This window comes from Emydura macquarii, unplaced genomic scaffold, assembly GCF_026122565.2.
Source record: "Emydura macquarii macquarii isolate MOO-44397 ecotype Brisbane River unplaced genomic scaffold, CSIRO-AGI_Emac_v2 contig_2768, whole genome shotgun sequence".
Lineage (NCBI taxonomy): Eukaryota > Metazoa > Chordata > Testudines > Chelidae > Emydura > Emydura macquarii.
This window is the reverse complement of record NW_027132905.1, coordinates 11127205-11150870: the sequence shown is the minus strand read 5'-3', so window position 1 is coordinate 11150870 and position 23666 is coordinate 11127205. Positions and strand designations below refer to the sequence as shown.

At 43.5% G+C, this 23666-nt stretch overlaps 1 protein-coding gene across 4 annotated transcripts in view; it reads left to right on the top strand.

Annotated features, from left to right (window-relative positions):
* Window positions 1-23666, top strand: part of P4HA2 (prolyl 4-hydroxylase subunit alpha 2) — a 77033-nt gene that overhangs the window by 15687 nt on the left and 37680 nt on the right. For 3 of the 4 annotated variants that reach the window (XM_067567124.1, XM_067567127.1, XM_067567126.1), the window contains exons 1-3: window positions 15535-15634; window positions 15983-16040; window positions 19392-19446. The gene's annotated coding sequence lies outside the window, so the exon portion shown is untranslated. Of the gene's footprint in view, window positions 1-15534; window positions 15635-15982; window positions 16041-19391; window positions 19447-23666 lie in introns of those variants that run through there. The other variant, XM_067567125.1, reaches the window with a different exon arrangement.

Genomic DNA, 23666 nt, shown 5'->3' with positions numbered 1-23666 from the left:
GTGGTGGGAGCACAACTTGTAAATAAACCTACACCATTGGTTACTGAGTCCAGGGTCTCTGAGTGACTTTGTGAGCACAGCAGAAGCAGCAGGACAGGCTTGGTAGTGCCCTGTCACAGCCACACTTAAATGATTTCAGAGTGCCTACATACAGTGGTTGTATCAGTTTAAGAACATCAGTTTAGAAACCAGTTTAGTTAAATCTGTGCCATTTCTACATGAGGTCAGGGTCTATGCAAAGGGTAGTTTATTCTCCCTGCCCATTCATTTCTTGGCCTTTTTGCTAGAATTGTAACAAAGGCTCCATTTAGCACTGACTTTGGTAGTGGTTCTTGTGACGGAAACATTTCACGTCTAATGCCCACCATTTCAGAGGCCATCAGATTCTAATTCTCATTTGAGGCCAAGTGGAGGTATGCTTGAACTGACAGTTTAGAAGTAAAACGGCCAGATTTCCCTTTCAATTACCTGGTGTAAATCCAAAATAACTGCACGGAGCTCAGTAGAGTTACCCTGGATTTACGTACACTACAGTAATTGAGAACAGAATTTGTCCCACTAACTCTGGATTCTGAGCCAGTCAGCACCCCGTGTTTTGGTACATTTTATATGTCTAAAAGACTAGTTAAATATAAACTGTAAATGTTCAAGACTCCTATGATCCCTGGGATAAATAAGGATTTGGGTACTCATACTAATTTTAGGAATGAATATTATTTCCCAGATTAGCCATAATGGCGCCACAGGAGCCATTAAGTCTATCTTCTAACTGTCATGCATTTTCCCCACCATGGTTGCTTTATCAGCAATCGGAGACAGGGACGTGCACAAGGGGGAGCAAGTAGGGGCAAAGACTCCCCCAGTAATCATTGGAGAGGGACATAACTCCTCCAGCCATGGGGCTGTGGGGTGGGAGGGAAAGCGAGCTCCTGCCAGGTGGGGGGAGAAGAGTGAGCTCCTCCCAGGGCTGGGGCTGGGGTGGAGGAAGAGGGGAAGGGAAGAGCGAGCCCCACCATGGGGCTGGAATGGGGAGGGGGCACAGAATGTGTCCCTCCAAAAGGGGTCAAATTTAAATTCCGGTGCACGCCCCTGATCAAAGTAATTACTCTGACACTAATATTAATGGTAATACACTATAGCTAAATAAAAAGCTTTTAAATACTAATTTCCATGTATAGTCTGGTACCATATTAATATTAACGTATGTGAAATATACTGCATAGCTATGGAGACACTGAATATGAGCAAAATACAAATAAATCTGAATTATGTTTTAGATTTCATGTGACCTAATAATGGCACCTTCTTACTCAACAGCTCTGCTTCCTGTCTCTTCACTATACTGACAATAATAATTTTACTCCCGCTAGCTGTGGTGAGCCAACACAGCTATTGGAGAGGAGGATAGATTCATTTCCAGCTCCTGTGTTAACTAAGTTCTAGTTGCAGTCGCGTTCCCTGGAAGTAATGCCTGAGATTAAAAAAAGAAAAAAATCCACTTTGACTTTCAGCTCCCAGGCAGAGTGTGCACTGCTGACATTTAGAAAACCCATATTTTTATCCTTAAGCCAGGCACCTGTGCTGTGCAGTCAGAAAGCCACTAAATCAAAACCATCCCCCTTACTTTCTAATACTGGAGTTGGGATTTCCTGCATGAAGTTTTGTGAAATCTCAACTCCAAGCATTGTTTGGTGGGGAGAGAGAGTTCTAGTAAACACTTAAAAAGAGAGTGCATGCTACCCATGTATATGTAGCAGTATGCAGTGTTTGCACTTGCACAGGAGCCTTGTTGAAAGTGGATTTTTTTTTTTTTTTTTTGGGAAGATGAGGGTTTTTCCCTCATCCTCTATGGTTTTTCCATAGAGCTTGTAACCTTCCTGTCACAGTTGATTTGTGAGATCATTTTCAACGGTGGGTACTGCACCATCATTCATTGCTGTGTAATCACAAAACATCTCTTGTGTTGTTCTTCTCCCATGAATGGAAGAGAGAACTTCACTTCACACCGCCTGTTAAGGATGAACTAGTCATCACACCAGTCATTAGATGATCTCAGGACACCCTCTTGTGGCCATGATGCAAACTCTTACAATGTGCATTGGATTTCTATGGGAGCTGACTTAAACCTCTTTAGTGAAGAGGATGGCATAGCGGTTTAAACACCCAGTTGGAAATACAAGAATATTCAGTTCTTAGCATTGGCAGCTCAGTCTTTCATCTTTCTGCATTAGATAAACTAAAATGATTGCTATTGACTGTAGGAGTGGGAAGTGTCTTTTGTACAGGACCTTAAAAAGCAAAGCTCTGTCTACTCTGCATGGATAGTAAACATTACATAGCATTCCTATTAAAAGTAAGAGTTTACACTATTGTTTTGGCCAGAATTTACCTCCCCATCCCTCCTCGTGCTTTATATCTAACTACCATTCATTGCTTCTGAAGACATCTGGAATTATAAAGCAGTGATGCATCTTACCCTAAACCTCTCTCCAGTCAGACCTGACCATATAACATGTCTGAGCTGAACCTTGACCCCTCTTTCTTTAATGGGCCAAGCCAAAACCCTGGATCCAAACACTCCTTGAACTTTAGGATACTTTGGAGCTGGACCTAAACTTTGCAGCTCAGGTTGTGAGGCAATTTGAGATGCAAGATGCTATATTAACGCTATGCAGACACCATGATTGGTGTCAGGAGAAAGAGCACTTTAATTATGACCTCGGTTTAAAAATTTAATTACAGGATATGCCCCATTGTTTCGTGAGAGGAGTGGGGGGAATGGGAACGGTGCAGAGGGGCAGGAAAAGACTGATAGTGTGCAGTTTTCTTGCAGTCAAAGTGCACTGACAGGGTGGACAGGGATTTGATGCCCTCCTGAAGGGGGGATCCAGAAGCCCTGACACACTATGCCCCAGCAGTGCCACTAGGAGGAGGCACTGCTGAGCCAGCCAGTGGCCTGGAGCCTGGGGAGTTAATTCATTGCTGGGGTTCAGAGGTAGCTCAGGGAGGCAATACCAGTTAGGAGCTAATTATGAAACCTATTTTATTCTACACTTTAAGGGCTCGTCTCACGAGGGACAAAGACAGGGTGGGTTGGTTGGTTGCGCTGACCATAAGCTAGGCCAAGGAGTTGTGGGGAAAAAATAGCCACTACGCCGTGTCACTTGTACTTCTTTAGTTCACTGCTTGTATGCATGAAAGGAAATGCAGCTGGAGGCCCTTCCAAGACTGGTGACCTTGGACATTGCCCAGTGGTCATGCAGAGAGCTGGCTCACAGTATCGGGTGCCGTTTGTGCTGATCTTGATTCAGAATAGGCAGTCTGCTCTGAGGAGCCTTCATGCCCAGGAATTTTTGATTCTTATATAATTAACAGGCAGCATTATCGTGATCAAGGAGGAGCAGCCAAGCCAAACTTTTCCCAGGCAAATACCAACTTGGTAACTTGCCAGGAGTCCCAGGGCTGCATCTAATTTTCCTAAAATAGAATAGAGTGCAAGCACCTCAACTCCAGTATGGAGGCACAGCTGTGGAGACTATAGATCCCAGCATGAAGTTCTCTGTCTTGAACTGAGCAGCCATGGCCGTATTCCACAGGGCTGCGTTTGGTTCAAAGGCATCGTTTGGCAACTTGTGATAATGGGCAAAACTCCAGCACTCTTGCTAATGCTGCACCACTTCACAAAGGAGCTGAAAGTGAACATTGGCTTTGTCCAGAACAATTTGATTTATAGTTCCTCAACAGCTCTATAAGGATAGCATGCCAGATAATGGTATTAGAATCTGAGCCAAAGCCCATTGAAGTCAATAGGGATGTTTACTATAAATGTATAAGCAAGATCCTCTGCTGATGTAATTCAGTATAGCTTCACTGAGGTCAATACAGATATGACAGTTTGCCCCAACTTTTCCATAATGTAGTTTTATTGAAATCCTATCCATACATCTCATACAAAGCAGACTGAGCCGATTAGGGAGAAAAAGGAGAAATCGTCACAGCTTTTGAATGTTTTTAGAAATGTGAAGTATTAAAAACTGATTTTATTTATTTATTTATTATTTCAACCAGCTCTATTAATGGCCAAAAACAAGGACAAATTTTTACATAAATGTTGTCAGCATTTTTCTCAATTGGTTATTACTCCAAAATTTCATTTAAAAAATCAGAAAAATGTTGTGCATCTCTACTAACACACATTTTAAAAACATATCCTGTAAGTGCATCAATCGCGAACATTTAGTTTTCTTTTGTCATAATGCCTCAGCTCATATCTTCCAGAAAGAGCTGAAGTAAAAATCCAGAACATCATATAACAAAGCACAAAGCCTGAGAAATGAAATAGCATATCCCATGTCATAATCCCCAGCATGTATGTTAGTAAACAACCATAGAACTGATGAACATGTCATGTAAAACTAATAAATTCTTTACTTTTAAAAAAATATTGAACAAAACTTCTTGCCGTTTCAGGTTAAATTGTCTGCCTATCCTTTTCTCTCTCTCTGCTTGAGGATGTTCTGCTACGTAATTAAGGAGTGGAATCCACCTCCACCCTGCTTTAAAGTTTTTCAGTTTGCTTTAAAAAGGAGAATTTGATTGCTTTGTTTTAACCACATCTTCCATAGCCAGTCATTATAAGAGGGGACAGACTCAGACTTCAAAGCTGTTACGTCCACTCAAACCAAGCAAGCCAACCGACGACCCCGGAAGTTATAGGCCAATCTCACTCCTGTGTACTACCTACAAACTCCTGGAACAAATCATCCTCTGGAGAATCAGTCCTCTCATCGAGTCAGTGATCTCCAAAGAACAAGTGGGATTCTGGTCTAAACGAGTGAATCTGGATTGCACGCTGACCTTTCATGACCACTTTAAGCAGGTAGATGCCAAGACGAAGACAAGCGTCAACCTGGCCCAGAAACTGGCAAGCACAAGCTGGGGAGCATCAGCATCAGTTTTACAGACTTCAGCAAGGGCCCTCGTGTACTCTGGAGCCAAATACTATGCACCGGTATGGAGCAGAAGTAGCCATCCTCAACTTGTTGCTGTCCAACTGAACACTGCAATGCAGTGCAACACTGGAACCCTCAAATCAATCCCAATACCTTGGCTACCAGTGCTGTCGCTCATTGCTCCCCCATCCATTCACCACGATGCCGCACCCATTAGGGAATTCCAGAGGATCATGGAAAATAAATGTCTTCCCATTCACCAGGACAACATCCTTCACCACCGCTTGAAGTCACATGGGCCCACGTGTTTAACCTTCAGCAATACAACTTCAACCCTGATGAAACAGAAAGCTGAATGGAGATCATGAGAAGTTACAAATAAACACCTCATAAAAGACCCAACACAGAAGATCCTTGGCTTCAGTCTCCCACGAAGCTCCTGGGCACAAACCATGGCAGATGCAGATACTTGCTGCACAAATGGAAAATTAAAGACTCTCCAGTGTGTGACTGTGCTCACCCAGAACAGACCATGGAACATATAACAACTCAATGCCTAATTCACAAACACAAAGGAGGCATCACAGCAATACACTCTGCTACTCCAGATGCAATTATCTGGCTTAACCATCTGAATGTAAAATTATAGTTGTTGCTCTACGTTTACCTCAGCTATATGAAGAAGAAGACTTCCACTGTGTTACAGCAGGAATGAATTTGGCTCGTATATCCTATGGCTGGCCGACCAAGAAAAAATATTTCCCTTGAAATAATCCCAGCAAGTTCATAGTGTAAAGGCAAGTGTAAATTTATATATGAAATTCAGATATGGACATACAGAATATGTCCCTTTCTAGCAGCTCAAGTGAAATACATTCACTACCTTACTTAATAGATCCCTGTGAAGAATTTATATGCCCAGGCACTCACTGTTTACTTATGCTGTGTATATAGTGCACACAGTCTTCTACTTCCCAGTAAGGAATAAAAAATTACTGTCTAACTCAGGCAAATATTCTTAAAATCCAGAGACGAACAAGAAAGTGCTCTTGGAACTCCAAAAGTTAATACTTCTCCAAAAGAATCTGCTTCCTCATTTTTCTTTGTTGGTGGAACTGGTCAAGTGATGGATCAAGGCTCACACTTTAAGGCTTGGGATGCTTTCAAAGAATGATCCCTGGTTTTGCATCCAAAGTACTGAAATGGGGATGCTGTAAAGATACCTACCAATGATAGGTACTGATTTTGGGTGTGGAATATTAAAAGGGAAAGTTAGTCTAGGATATCACTGGCTGGAATAATGGTCAAGGATTGTAGATGGGCTGAAGCAAAAATGAAAAGACAATATATGTGTGCTCAAGAAAAAGCTGAAGGGTTAAATACTGGGTTGAAAGAGAAAACAAACTTTCATGAGCAAACTGTCACTGTAGCTTTCTTCATTTATCCATGGCTGGTCCAGAGATGATAGTGTGAATATTTATCTATCAGTATAGATGTGATATCCATGATCTGCTGGATTTAGGAAGGGCTCAGAACATGGAATTGGATTCTTTAAACTGAGCACATTTCTGGTTTGGCTGATTTTCCATTTGAGACTCCTGTGAAATATCTTGTGCAAAAAATGGACTTGGCAAAGCAGCACAGGATGATGCAGCGTGACTAGGAATGTAGACTTAATAGTCAGAGCCATGTCTAGTTAGCAGTAACATATCAGATCCCAGCAGTGTTCCATCAGATCCCATAGCATAGAGGCTGCAGGAGCTACCAATGTGGGATGAGTGACAGGCAGGACCGGGGGGGTGGGGGAGCAGGACTGAACTGAAATCACCTTAGTGCCTCCACCCCCAGACTATTTACTGGATCGCGACAGGCCATAAACATTTACAAATGGGTCCTGAACTTCAAAAGGTTGAGAATCATTGCTTTAGAAAATATCAGCCTATAGGAGTTATCAAAACCGTATTTAGAATACATGAAATAACCATTTCAGTAAGTTATAAGCATGGAGAATAAATAGCTCTTTCCTCTCATATAGGGCTGTCAGACACGCCTGTGTCTGGAAGGATGTATTTTAGACGCTTTAAATAAACGACACTGGCAATTGCTGGAAGTTTCTACATTTCTAGGGGTTGAGCTGGCCTTGTAAACGTGCAGTTGGGCATGGATCAGAGAGCTGCAGGAACCTCCTTATACCATAATTACACTAAATAGGAACATGAGCCATTAAAATTCTTCTCTTGGCTTATTTTACTGTTTTTCCTGTCAATCCCATGTTTAGTTTCTTAAAGTTAGCCCAGAGGCAGGAGGAGTTATTAGATCTTTCCCACCTGATCTTTATTTGATCTTCTTACACCACTTGTCAGTTTCAGTATTTAACAATCCCTCCTTCCATTTCACTTTATTGCACTTTGCTTTTTTTAAGTGTCTTCAAAGGGCCCAATCCTGTAAACTGTTGAAAACCTCTTGTGAAGGGCTCAGCCCCCTCAACTCCCATTGGCCCAGTATCTTGCAGGATTGGTAGGGTGACCATATTTCACTAAACTGAAAATGGGACACCTGGAAGAGATGGTCAGTACTCAGGAGAGTTTGCTTACAGGATGCAAAAAACAGAAGACAGTTTAATCTATTTCTTATATATATGTTAATATATTTCATAGTTTTGGATATTTTACTTAAATTTCAGTAGTTACTGGCATTGTTCCTTATCTTGCTGTTCTTCAGAGTGTGAAGCTGCTTGATACCAGTTGTATTTCTCTGATGATGCTATTTTTCTGAGGGTTTGCTTGTCTTTCAGCAGCTTGTCGTAGAATGCAGTACAGTCGAGAGAAAAGTTAACTCGCACACAAGACAGCTTTCAGGTTGGAGACATTCAAACGTGATTTTTCGGGAGATCGAATATCATTCATAATTGAAAAGACTCGTTCATCAGGCGCTGTAGTACCAGGCAGACACAGCACAAATTCCTCAGCCTTTGCTAGATCTGTGTTGTACTGCATGATAGTCCATCTCTTCAAAAATATTCTGCCACCTTTCAGTGATGGGCGTTCTCTTATGGTTCCAGTCTGAAAGACAACTGGAGACACAATTGATTTTGCCCTAGACCTCTCGTCAAAGAGACATTTCTCATCCAACATATTTGAGGTGGAAATTCTGGTGTGGTTTGCTCCCCCTGCAACACATTTCTCAGCAGAGCCCACTCAAACTTTTCAATGCATTCAAAGGCAGGTCTCCAGTGCTCTAAGTAGGACAGGTATGTTGTGTAAAAATAGTACACTACATCATAAAACTCCTTTTCTTTCCTTTGCTTGCATTCAACCAGCGAGTGCAGTAGGTTCTTCACTTCTGTTGTGACAAATCTTTCTCCAAGCCTCTCCGATAATTTAACATGCAGGGAACATATTTGCAGTGCAACTTCTGTCACCGATAAATCATTTTTCTCTATCGTCTCCATTATGTTGTGGTACATGACAGTTTGTTTGCAATGAGAAGCTACAGTTGAGTGGTAGGATCATCAAAGAGATTCTTTAGCTGTGTCAGGCATTTTCTTGAGAAAGAAAATACGCTTTATGTCCATCGAAAATCAACAAAATCCTGTGTATTGCGGGTCACAATGAGAGGAATCACATGCTGCAATGCTCTTGTAATTTGACATACTTGATTTCAACAAAGACAGAATCACCGTGTAGATATGAAAATATTTGTAAACCTTTAAAGTGAAGCTCTCCACATCTAAAGGAAGACAGTCAACTGCATTTTGGAGCCAGTTATGCACAATATGTGCATCACACCCAGTACCAATGATCTTTTTTCCTAAGTTGGCTTGGAGCTTTCACCACAAATTGTTTTTCCCACAGTGCCTTGCACCCCTAAAGTTAGTATTGGTGTTGAGTGCACAAATTTCAACAATCTTGTCACTAAGAGAGTACTTCTCAGTCACTTGCTGGGTGAATGCACACTGCAAATCTGATGATTCTCCAGGTAGAAACGAAAATACTGTACAAGAACAGGAAATAATTTTTGCTCCTTTTTAATGCATCCACACTAATCATAATAAAGGAACGCTTGTACAATTTAAGCTGCACTTCAGTTGATAAAAAGGCTAAGATGTTGCAAACAATTGCCTCAGATTTTGTGTGAGCAGGTGAAAACTTAGGTTGGTACAGTTTCCTAATTAATTGTGTTGTATAGTCACTAGTACAGTACACACTTGTGTTGTGCTGCACTGAGTGGTAAACAAACACTCCCTCACTGTCAAAAAAAATTTCAGTTTCTGTGTCTTGCCTCAGAAAAAATCCCGAAATGTTTGGTGTTGAACACTTACTTTTATCAGCATCTCTTTATTTCTTGCTTTGAAGGTGCTGGGAAATGTCATTTTGGCCACCGTGGGCAATGGAGAAATGTGCACCACATGTCTCACATACAACTTCACTGCTGTCCAATGCTGAAGTGTCTTTTTTAAAAAACTTGAACTGTTTTTGGAGGTCTTCATTAAAATTAGAGACACATTTCCGAGTCATTTTTGTAGCAAAAAATGACCACACACAAACTACGGATTCTTCTAAGGACACAAGTGTGCACAAGCCCCACCTTCACAAAAGGAACAACAGCATCACCTGGCAACATCATGTAATGATGGGTGGTGGCAGCACTGCCTTCACAGCTGGGCAATGGAGAGCATCTGATGCTTGCTGGGGTGCCTCGCTCTGAAGACAGCACCCCTGCCAGGCGCCAGCAGCAGCGCAGAAGTACCTTACTTCTAACACAACCAGCCCTTGACAAAGGGGAATGTGTGTGAATGAACTGTGTGCTCCTTGCAGGGATTTGGATACATGATGTCAGTCTGCCTCCGGCTGAGACCCTGCTCCTGACAGCCTGTGTTTTGCTAAAACAATTCCTTGCTACTGACCAAGTTAATATCCAAGTGGAAGGGTTTACGCCAGAGATCTGTATGGCCTCGTAAATCTCTGCCATTGAAACACCAGGGTAGAATTCATTTGCAAATGTCCCTTCACAAGCCATTCTCTGAACACTGGCTCAGCCCAGCATCTGAACACAACACTCTTAGTTACCACAAAATGTGCAATTAAAAACCCCTTCTACCTCAAGCTGTCTCGTCACTCATCAGGCTCCCAAACCAGACAAATACTGGAGCTGTGAAGAGACCATCACACTGCTTTTCGCCTGCAGCTGCAACTCAGCTAACCAACAAAAATCAGCGTTTACAAATCAGAGCACTGCCATTAACCCCCATTGGTGACTTGTGTGCAGCATCCTTCAACCCTGATGATGCTGACAATCCATTAAGCCATGCCTGTCACGAATGGGGCTCCTACCTTCTCACTTCTGGCCTTGCGCTGAGCTGATAGGAAAATTAGTTTAGTGCTTCTATTCAGCCTATGGGTCAAGTTGCTCAAAGCCTTCTATATTGAGCCTCGCAGTAATGAAGGCTCAGACTCTGAGGCACCACAGAAGTAAGAGTGGCGATACCATGCCACCCTTACTTCTCTGCTCTGCCTTGCAGCTGGAGAGCAGGGGCTGTTGCCCAGGGTGACAGCTCTGAAGGCAACACTGTCTGCAAATTTCTCTGCTGCTGTGGCGGGCAGCGCTGCCTGCACAAGTCAGGGACAAATGCCCAGTTCTGGTGAAAAAGTAGGGATGGCCGGGACAGAGCTGAAAAAAGGGGACTGTCTCGACCAAAAGGGAACGTATGGTCACCCTAAAGATTGGGCCCTGAAGCCAAAATTTTCCAAAGGCTGTGTAGGCCCAAGTGGCTTTTTGCTTGCTCCCACCTGGGCTCTGTCTATGTGAGACTGCCCGAGTGATTTTCAGAGCAGGTGTTTATTTACAGCCAAGTTCTCGGAATGGTCCAGATGCTCTGAGAGGGTAGAGCCTTGGTGTGGTTAGTGGGATATATGATCAGTCAGAGATCTCCACCCCACCCCGTGCTCAGCCAGCTGCTCCTGGCCTAACAAGTTGTGTTCATAGCAGTGATATGTCCAATCCAGGAGACATAGATTAAGCCAGTTGGGCATTAGCCAATCAATAGTTGTGCTGCACGCCACACCTGAGAACATGACTCTGGACTAATTTAATAACAATCTAAACACACAGGAGGTGTCGCACAAACCAAATAGTAGTTAGGAGGCTTGGGAGACAGGACACAGCCAAAGCGGCTGCCGGGGTAAGTATAGATGGGAGGGTTGGGAAGAGCAGGATGCATCTTGGGTTTGGCAATTCATATAAGAGCTATACAGCCACTTGCTGCAGTACAATGCCTGACCATGCTAGAGTGAGATATGATGAGGCAACAGAGGAGCCAGAGGGCAAGTCTGGCCCTTGTTCAGAGACGGAGAAGACTCTCACACCATCCAAACAGGGTCTATGAACCAAGCAGGAACAGAGGGAGAGGCACAGGCATGGCCTGGAAACCATCATTCATCTTTGTGAGGAGCTGAAGGGGGACCTGTCCAGCAGGAATTGTGTCAGTCAGAGTCCTTACTGCCATGGTTATGCTAACTGCTGTGTCCTTTCAGAGGATCAAAGGGGACAGCACTTGAATAAGCCAATCCACAGCCTCCCATTGCCTTGAGGATTTCCTCAGCATAGCAGAGAGGGCTCAATACATCTCCCCTGACGTGGACTGAAACAAGCTGTTAGCAATAATGTTGGACCTCAAGAAAAGAGCCCACTTCCCTTCCATGACAGGAATACTGAATGGGATACATATGACTCAGAGGGCTCCCGGAACTGACAGAAATAGAAAGAGCACATACTGCATAGACATGATGTGCATTGACCCTGAAATGGTATTTGCAGTTGCAGTGGAAGTGTTGAGCAAATCTCTCTGCAGGTGGCATCCCTGTTTCTTGGGGCTCTGTAACCAGAGGAGAGTGTTCTTAACTGCTGCCCATGTTACAGACAGCATCCCTTGTGTTCCCCCATGCACAGATCTGAACTTCCTGTACTGTGGGTTACCATGTTCCCCGGGCCAGTGTAGCGTTCAGTCCTCAGGAGCGCAGAAGGAAAATGAACTTTCCTGATGGGCCCTTCTGATTTTATACGTAATAATTCATTTGGGGGTGCACGTATGTAGCAGTAGGTTCTTATCCAGGATGCATGCCTTTTATACAACATTCTTCTTGTGCCTTGCCACGGCTGGAATGAGGATGAAATGAGGGCTTGGCCTTACCCAGCCAAGTACCTTTTTCTATTCGATGTCTTATGTTTCCTGGGTGTGTGTGTGAGTTCTTCCTGTTGCTCAATGGTCACCAATAGACTCTGCATGGCCTCCTGATGAGTGCTCAAGGATCAGAGCAGCAGAGGGACTCTGGGATTTGGCAACAAAGGGCTACAATAGCAGCTGAGTACCATAGCCTCAAGTAATGTCTGGCTTCTGAAAAACCCCAGTGGCTGAGCACAGAGCAAGAGCCAGAGCATCCAGACTGGCTGTATGCTTAAGGCAGGGGATTAATTTCTAATACCCCATCAGCACCGACGCTCACTACTGGAAACTTCCCAGTTATTCCATTCATCCAGAACTGAGTATCATATTCCCTGTAGCATGCCCAAATCTCCCCCGCTTGTAAAATCCACCTGCAGACCTTAAAGAATTAATACTAATTAGATGTCACATCAACAGACATGTCTTCCCAGATACAATGTAGTATGATCTTTTAGCTACAGTATTTATTGTAAAGAATCTGGCCAGGTTTTTGGCTGAGCCTTGGGACTGCACAAAGATTATGTTGGGCATGCCTTGATTTTTGGCTTCAGTTCCTGATGATCTTTTCAGATGTGTGTGTGTGATTTTTCCCCCCCTCCATTCACAGGAAACAAGAGAAAAGCCATAGACATGCATCTAAATACAGAAATGCATTTTGCACAGGAGACATGTTATGGATTTAAATTCTAAACTGGGGTAAAATCCTGGTTCCATTGAACTCAGCAGGAGTTTTGCTATTGACTTCAATGGGACCAGCATTTGACTCCCTGGCTCTTTACTGTTAACTCACCTATAATATTTTTGTATGATAAATACTATGTCATATTATGTATTGTTGGATGGTTTCAATATTTCTTCTGTTAAGTTGTCAGGCAAAATCCTTGTAATATGATAGAGGAGAACCAAAAATACTGTGTTTGTGGACCTGGCAACAGATCTCTGTAACGTGTTTTGATGGACATCTCAGCTCTTAGAGAAAGTAATGGCTTAAATGCTGGCTAACCATGGCTTTACATCCAAAGTGAGTAGACCTGAGGATGCAGGAGGCATAGGAGAGGGGAACCCCAAACTAAAGAGGACCAAACCAGCTCTGGGTAAATACTTTTGAAGTCTGTGGTCATGCTGGGTCTAGGCTGAGTGGGGTGTAGTGGCTGGGAGACCAACTAGCAAGAGAGAGGTTATTTTGTATTAGATATTGCCATGGTCAAAGGGCTGGCTGTACTTTTGACCCCTCTTGAGTCTCCCTCAAGTGCACTCTCTGCTGGTATCTGGCCTCTGTGCCTTCCCCTGTCCTACGGTGTAATCCTGTGATTCTCCCAGGCCCCTACACCCTGCATTGTAACAACCATGGTAGATTAGAGGGCCAGACTGTGATCAATTACCCACCAGACTTCCCTCCAGGAGCTGTGACCAAAGTGAGCACAGTCACTAAAACAAAGTCCTTTTTTTATTTTTAACAGTAGGAATGAAGTATAGCAAGAAAAAGGTTGGGGTTTTTTTAATGCAATAAACAGCGTATATGCCACTGTCTTACCTAAAGCTTTTACCCTCTTGCTCAAAGCTTATGCAGAGCAAGCTGCTTTAGACCCATCCCAGAGGGCTTGTTTCTGTGCCAGTCTGTGCACCTCAAGCAGTTTCTTGACAGCTCTTTCCCCCTGTTCTTTTTATCCACTTTAAAGTTCTTTGTTCCTAGTTTCCCACTTGGACTGCCCCTTCCTCCACTTTGTGCCAAACCAGGCTGCTGATCCCAAGCATGGGTGGGGTAAAACTTCAAAGGTATTTACACCTTTATTGCCTACTGGTGACTGGGTTATCTAAAACCATTATCTGGCTTCCTGGAATGTGTAAAACAATCCAGGTCTGAATTAATTCCTTTTTAATCACACAGCAATCCACACAGTAACCATTAGAAACATAGTTAGAATACACAGTATTCATAAAATACCACAGACAGTCCCCATATCCTTCACATAGATTCTGAAAATTCACAGTGAACAGTAGATACTAGAACAGTGCCTCAACTAACAAGTATAAGGAGTACTGCAAATACTTAAGGTAACTTTACCTATATATATATAAGGCAAAACTTTGCTTTTTAAGCATGATCATTGATATAGCACTTAACAAATATTAACTAATTAGAGTCCAATCTTACAATCCCTAACCACGTCATTATTAGCTACCTATAGTCAGTGGACCTTGCATGACTCAGGATTGCTCAAATGAGTAAATGTTGTGGACTGGATTAGAGGGAGACTTAATCCTTCCTCTAAACAGTTGTTGTGAGCCCAATTGTCTCTATAAAAATGTCAACATTTGCCATTGGATAACACCCAGTTATTTTCCTATTCTAAGTGTAGGGGAAAAGTGTCTCTCAGATAAATGTTGTGCTGTCTCTTGACAAATGCTGATGTTTCAATAACTGCCATTACTCTTGTTTTGCTGACAGGGTAAATGAGACACCGAGACATGAAGTGGCTTGCCTAAGGTTGCATAGCAACTCAGTGGCTGATCAACCATTAGAGCTCTGGAGTTTCTTACACTCATGTATGATCTGTTCACTCAACTATGTTGTCTTTTTACTACACCTCTCTAAACGGCTATGTTAGTACTGATGGGGCATCTCACAGATATACTAGTAATAACAGGCTGTGCTATTGATGTTGATAGAATGTTTTGCAAATCTATAATGGAAACCAACAAGTCTCTCAGAAATAAAATAAAGCTTATATGTGCACAACATATTCCATTTCTCTTTGAGATTCTGGTGACAAATCAGTTCTCCATTAGAAACCTCAGTGAAATGATATCCTTATGTTAGGCAGCAATTTTTCTATTTTCTCTTTGGATTCTGTTAGCATGCGTCATCGCCATAAGCCTGGCTCTTCAGTTTCAGCACATCACCAGGTCTCCTGCTGGGAGAGCTGGACTTCTTGTTATTGGTTGGCTGTCTGTGTCTCTTCCGTTATTGATCTAACTTTTGTGTTAGTTCACTAACTGGATCAAGATCGACAACCCTGCTGGGTGGGTGTGTTCATAATTCCATGGAAGGGATGCTCTGCCTCTTTTAAATTCTATGGGGATTGCCCATCAGAAGCACAGGATGGAGGCCGAATAGACCTCCATAGAGTTGCGCTGAGGAGCCCCTTTCCCTACAGCTGCGCCGCAAACCCTACCCATGGGAAGCGGGGCTTGTCGGTACCGCCGCTCAGCCCCGGGGCCCCCACCCACCAGCACGCTCGGCTCTGGGGCTGCAGCTATTCCAAGCATTACGGTCCCGGCTGGAGGCCGTGCGGGGGCGGAGCGGGGAGGGGAGCGAGCGCGAGCAGCCAGTGCCTGGGCAGGGCGGAGGGGGCGCTGCTGCGGCTGGAGTCAGGGAGGGGGTATCGCGCGCGGCTGTTCTCTCAGTGTGTTCTAGAAGGCGGCAGGCAGGCTGCAGGGCGCAGGGGGCGCGTGGCTGGTGAGCCGGCGGCGCCGGGCGCGCGCCAGGCGGGAGTGGAGGGCGGGCGGCCGGCCCTGGCCGGAGGGGACCGTTGCTAACTTTCGGGGCCCGGCCGGGGGCACCTGCCCGCCGGGCGTGGGGCTGCCGGGCGCCGCCTGGGGGCATGACAGCTCTGGCCGGCCTGGCCTGGCAGGCTGGAGAAACGTGGAGCCCCCGGCGAGATCTAGCGGGAAAACAGCGCATGTCCGTGCGGGGTGGGGTGGGGGGGTGACTTCGAGGCTGGGGGAGCCCCACGGCAGCCGGGGGTGGGGGGAGGGGAGCGGAGAGGCGGCCCCGTGCAAACTGCTCTGTGCCGTCTGTTTGTAGGGGCACCAGCGGTAGTGCAGAAGTGACCCGAAGAGGAGACACCCTCCCCCCCCAGCAGGTAAATCCTTCCGCTGTAGTGGGGCGGGGGGGGCAGATACTTGGCTGGAGACACTGCGGGGGGGGACGGGACTTGAAGGGCGGAGACCCCCTGCTCCCTGGGTGTTGACCCTTGCCCAGGAAGCTCAGCCCTTGAGGGGGGGTGGGTGTGTCGGGGGGGGGTTTGATGGGGTAGAGGGGGAAGGGTGGAACTCCCTGTGCAGGAAGCCCAACGGCAGGCTAGGAGGAGCGTTAAAAACCGGAGACGCCTGTCACAGGGCACCTGCCCCATGGGAGGGTGAGGAGGGTGGAAGAATGGTCTCGCTGTGTCCTTGTAGTCGTTGGTCTGGCTTGCTCCCCATCAGGCCGAGGGAACATTCAGGGAAGCAGGTTCATGCCAGCTCCTGCCCAAATGGGACAAACACCCCAGCCAGCAGCCAGCACTAATGCATTGCACTGTAGGAGCATTGGAATTACCTCACTGGCTCAGACCCAGGGTCCCTCTAGTCCAGTGCTGTCTCTGACAACGGCCAGAACCACATGCTTCAAAAGAAGGAATGCCTAATAGTTAGAGATTGGATTAAGTATTGAAGCCTGAAGTTTTGTATTTCTTCCAAAAATGTGTTTGCATCAGCTGTCATATCTTTGGCTATTCTCATTATCCTTGTTGATGTCTAATCTCTCTTTGAATGTTTGGAAGTTCTTGGCCTCAGTGACATCCTGTAGCTGTGAATTACACAGTCTAATTAAGGGTTAAATGAAGTAGTATTTTTCTCTTGACAGACCCCTAGCTCTTGTGAGGTAGCAGGTAGTTGAACAGGACGTCCCAGTTGCCCTTCTCTAGACTATTCATTATTTTATATACTTTGATCATGTCCCCTCTTATCTGTCTTCTTTTTAAGGTAACCACCTACATTTCTCTTCATATAAGAGTGTTGATGGCTCTTACTTGCATCCCTTCTCTCTGTAATATCCTTTTGAGATGGGGTGCCCACCCACTTCTGCATGCAGTATTCCCAATGAAACTGCATCTATGATGTGTGAAGATGCATGTATAATATATGATTTATAATGCCATGATCATATTTTTGTATTATTCTCCATCCCACTCCTTATGCCTTAGGAGTTTTCTCTGAGGCTGATGGATGGGGTTTTTCCAGACGCTGTCCTACAACAGCCAGGTTGGAGCCAGTCCCACTCCTGGGCCCAGGAGGCAGTAGCCTGCATCTGCTTCCTTGAAGGGTTTCTTATGGATGGGGGAGAGACAGACAGAAGCCTTAACTAGCTGGTGCCCAAAGAAAAAAGATGGGGAGCCAGCTGCATTGCTGCCAACTTTCTGTTTACAGGTCAAAAAAAAAAAAAAAAGGTTTTTGTAAATTCCTCAGTATGTTGAATGTCAGACTACAGGATTTTCAGTCCAGCAAACAAAGGGATAACATGAAGCAATGTCTGGAACTTAAAAATGTGCATCTTTTTTTCCAGTGAGTTATTAACCATTAGACTAGCTTCCTAAAGGATGTGGTAAATTCTCCGTCACTTTAAATCATCACTGCTTGTCTTTCTGAAAGATATACTCCAGTTCATCTACGAGCTATTGGCCTTACTAAGGAACTGATGGGTAAATGTCTATGAGCTGTGTTATACAGGAGGTCACTCTGATGGTCATAATAGTACCTTCTGGCATTTCAAATCTGTCACCCCTTGAAGTCCTAAGCCAGGATGATTTTCAGGTTATCTAGGAACAGCCAAACTACTATTAAATCACAGATTCAAAGTGTCATTCAAAACAAAATTTCTTGTAAAACTCCCTCACCACCATAAAGTGCTGGGCTTGATTTTTCCCATGCCTGGCACTTTGTGATACCAGTTACACTTATGCAAAGGCAGTAGGAAACATTTCCAGATCAGAAGAGTAGCACTTTGCACAGGTGTCATTGACACAAAGTGAGAGGCAGTGAAGAATCTGGGATGTCCTTTCTTTCTTAGGTTATGTCTACATACAAGCTTTCACTGGCTTACTTAAACTGGTGCAAACTCCTGTGTGGGCATTTTTATTTTGGTTTAGCCTAATCCGGTTCCTAGTTATAAGTTAATAGAAATAAGTCTAGTTTAAACTAAAATAAGTGTCCACACAGGCATTTGCACTTGTTTTAACTAAATCAGTTCACAAATCAATTTAAGTTCATAGAATCGTAGGACTGGAAGGGACTGCGAGAGGTCTTCAAATTCAAATTCTGTGTGTGACAACACTACAGATTTGTCCTTCTTTCACTATCTATCTTTGCCTTCAGTGATTTTATTCTCTTCTCCTTACCTCTCCCTGTCCTATTTTCTCTCTCTGTCTTGCCCATTCCATTTTCTCTCTTTTGACCTCTGCTGCCCCACCTGTAACTTTTACAATTAGTTCCTTCTTCACTTCTCTTTCTCCCTGCTCCTGTTGGGTTGGAAGCCAGCCAAAGGGTCCAGCTCACTGTCTTGTCTGTAAACCTCCTCGCTCCCCATACTCTGCTGCCAGGGTAGAGCTGAGTGGAAGTTCCTGAGCTGGAACTCCACTTTTATATTTAAAAAAAAAAAAAAGGGGGGGGGGGCAGTTGGCAGGGCCTTTTCTGTGAATACCCCTCAGTTTTGGAACCTGCTCTGAAATGGTCCTCCTTTATCAACCTCCAGGGCTCTGAGAGGGTCTGGTTTCCCAGAATAGCCTGAATCAAATAGCCTGAGCGGATTTGGGAGGATTCTGGTGGGAGTTGATAAAGATATCTGATAACCCAGCAGATGACAAATGTATATGTCCAACTGTAGGTGCTGAGGTGGTTTGGGTGAAAGAGGGACACTGTCAGTGTCATCCTCCAAATAGAAGTTTGTTGCCAGCTCAGCATCTGGCCATAGGGGGAACTGTCCACCCAAATATCTGCATATTCCAAAGAGGATTGGAAGGGGAGAGAGGAGTAATGTGATGGGAGGTTCTCCTACCATACCACTCCGAACACTGAACCACAGCACAGATCTCTGCCACATGAGTTAAAGGAGTAACTCCACTATCTGGTAGCAGTAATAGGCTATGTGGAATAGTGTGTAGAAAACGTTTGAGCAGTGAGAGATGAAAAGCTGCCTGCTGTACAGGCTTAGAAGCAATGATCTGCTCCCCCAGCTGCTGTTGTGAGCAATGATAGCAGTAACAGGCAAATCAAATAGCCTGAATATTTGGATTTCTATATGCAGTGGAGAGTCAAACAGTTCAGGACACTTTTTACTTGGGTTGCACATCATCGCCAGTTAATCCCCCATGTTATCAGATCTGAAGGCTCAGAACTCCAAACAGGTTTTGAGATAAAACATTTACCATAATAAAACTCCTTCTTGTCTCACTTTATAGGTCCACTGGAAGGATAGAAGTAAGCTGAAAAGGACCCCACAGCCACCTCCAACAGGTAATTCCCCAAGCTGTGTGACACTGTTCAATCCAGAAAACTCCCTCATATACACAGTGACTGCTGGCCACAGATAGTACTTGACAGACGGAGGTCCTCTGCTACTATATATCAGCATAGCACTGAAGTTAATGGATGAGGGTCTGGCCTTTTGCTTACTCCTTAACTTCTTTAACTTTGTTTTGCTACAGACCTGACTCAGATACATGCACCATTGAATATTTGGGTCTGTATTTCCCATGTGTATTAAAGGAGTTAACAGTCAAGGGTACATGGGTTATTCATCCAAAGAGTTATCTGTTTCTAGACATGTTTATGTCAGATAGTTGGTACGTTTATCTTTGCCACGCTGTTCATGATGGCAGGTTTCCAAGGAGTAAGATATAAATATGTAGATTGGTTCTATGTACAGGGTTTTATATTTATGGGGAAGTGTGCCATGCCAGAGTAGACTCAGATTCTGTGCTGTCCAAAAAGTGTGTTTCTTTATCTTGCTTTGTTCTGCTGATAGCAGTGAAAAGAAAAATAAACGTTTCCTGGACAACTGATATGTTTTAAATTAACCTTTTCTGAACACTTAATGTGGTTTCAAATAAGCTTTTATTTTGAGTGTTCCAGAGCATTTGGAAGTTAATCTGAGATTTTGATCCATTAAAATTATGGGCTATGTGCAGCAACGCACAGTTACACTTCAGGATTGAAAAGACTTGGCAAGTTCCAATAGGGGTTAACAACATGTAGTTTGGCAAACAACATCTCCACTTATGTACTGTTTGTTTGGGGCATTTGACTCTACAGACTATTGTGTTTAATATGAGATGAGTTTATTTTTACCTAAGGGGAAGAGATGGGCAGGACTACTGCTCCTAAGATTGGTGTGACTTCTCTCTCTTTTTTTTTTTACTGTCAAGAACTAAATATTTTTAAGCTGTGATTTAAAGAAGCTATCAGAACTTAATCCAGATGCTGATGTTTCTTAAAGTTACATAACTAGGGATGTCACAAGGTCTGTTTTACACTGAAGGAAGCCAATGCAAATTTGAATGAAGACACTGCCAGTATCAGTGCATGCAAACAAACAACATTTCTCATCTTTCTTTGGTCTGTTTTGAAAAACAAAGGCAAGCAAGTTACTTTATTGGTTGTTAGGCATCTAGTTTTTAATTATTTGCAGATGCACATTAGATCCTTTGGCAAGGAAGCTGGTGATGCAGGCATGTGGAGATGAGTGCAGTGCCTTTGATGCAAAGAAGAGCAGCCAGAAAATGGTTATCTTGGGATTGGGTGGGGGAAGGATCCATCAGTGCAGAGGCAGATGATGTTGAGAGTCAGCTAGACCCCTTTTGTGTTAAGGAAGTCTTTAGTGTGCAATGAAATGCAGCAGTAGAGGGTTCTTAAGTACAATCTGGTGGCTAGAGTTCTGCACTGCTGTGTGATAAATCCAAACTCCATTTCCATTTCAAGGGGCAAATATACAATTGCCCCAAGCAAGTGTGGGTCTACTGTGTACGTCTGAATTACAGCAGTAATTAATTTGTCCTAGGCTCACTCACTTATAGCCTTACATAAGGGACCAATCCCTGGATGGAGATCATAATAATAATGAGGGTTCCTGTGGTATCTAATCTGCTGGTAACTAGCACATATGGTAGTGAAGTTATAACTTAAAGAAGATGCTTAATATGGTTTGTTCTAGTATGCAAACGCTTTTCAGCTTTCCTCAAGTGCACAGAATTTTGTGATCGCTTTGCTTTTTGAGTTTTCCAAACATAGTGTACTCACCTACCAACATTCCAAAATCCTGACTACAGTTCAGCATAGCTACCAGCGTTTGGCTCCTGAGGTGCGTGGGGCATTTAGATTTTTGTCTGTGTTGTTCATTTAAAAATCATTAACCTTGTAGCCAAAGCCACTGAGATTGACAGCAGTTTGGCATTTAATGGTGTCTGCTTTGGAAGCAGACAAGTCTACTTGTCTGTAGAGGGAGAAAAAACTAATTAACATACCATGTGGTGGGTTTAGTACTCCACTGTTTGTCCTTTCTGTAAGTGACACTGCTGATGCATAGAGGAAGCAGTGGCATGTGGGGAAAGGGTAAACAGACTTAGCTCAGACAGCAGTTTAATCTTAAATTGCTATTTGTACAAGTGTTGACCTCTCTTCATGGCTTTGCATGACCTCTCTTCATGGCTTCATTTGGGCCACACCTCTAAAGTAAATATCAGCAGCCATGCATGCCTTTGAAACAGTTAGTTATTTGTTTGTCAGGCTGGTTAGATTGTACCATGATATTTTAAATTTAGATATATGCTGGAAGTAGCATTTACTTTGGCTTTGGTTTTGAGGTAAATTTCAAGTCTGAGTAAGTACAGAATAAGAACCCAAACAGCAGCCCTAGCTCCCTGTTCAGTGCTGGCCTACTGGAGTTGGGTGAGTCAAATAAGTGGGGTATTAATAGGACTTAGTTTGTTTCTTGTTATATAGTATCCTGTCTTGCAATGCCTTATGCCTTTTGGATCAAATTGTGTATACTGGGACCGAAAGATTGGGACCTAACTAGTAGCAAGAGAACTGCAATCTCTTTTTCAACATAATTAATTTTATATCATTACAGGAAACAAAATCTTGTGTGTTCTAAAATGTAAAAGAAATGAATAGATCATATGTTGTGAATGTCATGCGATTTATTATGAAAACTACTTTAATCAAGGACTGCAATTATCTAGTTTGTGTATATGTACACTATTGCCCTCTGCTGGATAGAATTGGAACTACTCAACTATGACTTTAGCTCTTAGCAGCATAGGGCCTATGCAGATTCTCCTCTAGAAATCTGTGCTTTTTGAAGCAGGAGAATGAGTTCCATCCCTGATGAGTGATGTTGGTGCACAGTTCTTGATGCTTGTACAGTTCATTATTGGCCATAATTTTTTTTATATATAGTTCTCTCTTGTCCCCATCTATCTGGATGTTCTATCTATTTTAGGTACTTATACAGCCACCCCATTCCTCATCTGAGACTCTCAGTCTTCAGTATTTATCTTCCCAACACCCTGTGTGGGAGGGAAGTGCTATTCTCCCTATTTTACAGATGGAAAACTGAGGCACAGAGACTAGGTGACTTTCCCAAAGTCACACAGGAAGTCTATGATGGAGCAGGGAATTGAAACCTGGATTCCTGAATCTGTTGGTAGCTGGTTTTTGAATTCTCAAATGCCCACCTCCTGATTCTTGTGTCATAATTTGAGTAGGACTGTCATGTTCGTGAGACAAAGGAGATAACTGAAAAAAGTTTTCTGTCACATTGTCTAGTTGAAGGAATAAAGTTCTGGGGCCTCATTTTCTGAAGTGCTTCACACACCTACTCCCAATAATTTCAGGTGTTAGAGCTGTGGGTGCCCAAAATTGGTGCTGAAAATTAAGGCAGAGGTAAAACTGAATGTGTTTAAAATATATATATATATATATATATATATATATAAGGGAGACATGTATGGAGTGCACATAGACATTTGTGTTTCTGTAGGTTTCAGAAGATAAGATGATAAAATGGCCTTCTTGAAGAGTCTTGCTCATGAACAGAGTCAGGGTGCAATATTTGAAATATGCAAGATGTATTTCTTTGACTATGTCTACTACCACTTTTTGTCGATATAACTTATGTCACTCGGGGTATGAAAAAAACCATCCCCCTGAATGACATAAGTTACACCAACAGAAGTGCTGGTGTAACTTACGTGGACAGTGCTATGTCAGTGGGAGAGCTTCTGAGAGTTTTATTATGTCTATGAGAGAGCTCTCTCCCATCGGCACAGAGCGGCTACATGAGAGATCTTACAGCGGCGCAGCTGCTTCAGTACAGCTATGCCGCTGTAAACTCTCTAGTGTAGACATGGCCTTAGTGTGAGCAGAGAAAGTATGACCATGGGGAACATTTCAAACTGCAGAAGATTTCACACTCTCATGTTACTTTTTAGTTTGTGGCATGAAGTGAGATTGTGATTTTTAAATCTGATATAAACTGATCTCATTATGGCCCAATTTCAGTATATCTTCATGTAATTTGATAGACAGGTTGACCTCCATGTAAAAGCCACATAAGCTTCTGATTGAAGCAATTAACATTTGGCTAAGCACTAAAATGGGGCTATCTTATCAGGGAAGGGGGAGATTTGCTCCGACTTGCATTTTGTTCATCTGTGCATAATATTTTCTCTGAC